The following is a 926-nucleotide window of genomic DNA, read 5'->3' as shown; positions in this document are numbered from 1 at the left end:
ATAGCCTATTATTGTAAGTAGCATATTTAAATTAATTTGTTCCCTTTTTCTGAGTTCTTTCAATTTCTAGTCCTAAAATAACCGATGAACTTCTTTTTACATGTTATTCCAAGATAAGTTGGGAATTTGTTGTACAATTTCGATTTCCGGCAGTCCTAAGCTTCCCTGTATGTATTACTCCATGTATTAATTATGATCATTTTACTGATAAAACATATCTAAGTTAAGAATTTGTTGCACAATATCGATTTCCAATGGTAATTTGTATCTTCACAGATTTTGTCAATGTCTGTCTTAGATTTCCGTTTTTTAATGTAATTGATGTACCTGATTCGATCTTCTTGACATGTGCATGATTTCATAAAACTAATGGTGTGGGGATTTCCAAGGAGCATAGCTTCATTCCGAAAACCAAGCTTATTTAGTTTGTCTTTCTTTTTCTTCTGAGATTACTTTCTCTCGGTAAAGTTTGCTTTGATAAGTTTACTGCTAAACCATTTCATTAAAGCTTGTTAAATGGCGCTTAGAAATTGTAGTCATGTGAAGGTTTGTAAGTAGAAAAAATAAAAAGGGACTATCACTTCAATCATCTAATATCTGGTTATCAAAAATCTTCCTATTTGTAAAACTATGTTAAGAAAAGGTCACACTTCAGGAAATCACTTTGTTTCATGCCATACATGAAAAGTGTCCACTGCATATATTAATCCCCCATATCATGGTGTTTCAGTAACATTCATAATAGCATATCTAATAATCCAGGCAAGAGACCATCATATATTCATTTCGAATCTAACCCATTATTTTTGTTTGTAACTACAAATCATACAAGTTCATAGAATCTAGTGTAACCACTTTAGATTAATAATATCGCTGTGGTGACAAATGATGTGTGCAAGTATAAAATTATGATAGAATCCTCTTAT

This window comes from Penaeus monodon, chromosome 30 (assembly GCF_015228065.2).
Source record: "Penaeus monodon isolate SGIC_2016 chromosome 30, NSTDA_Pmon_1, whole genome shotgun sequence".
NCBI classification, from domain to species: Eukaryota; Metazoa; Arthropoda; class Malacostraca; order Decapoda; family Penaeidae; genus Penaeus; species Penaeus monodon.
The sequence above is the reverse complement of the archived record's forward strand: the minus strand, read 5'-3'. Positions refer to the sequence as shown.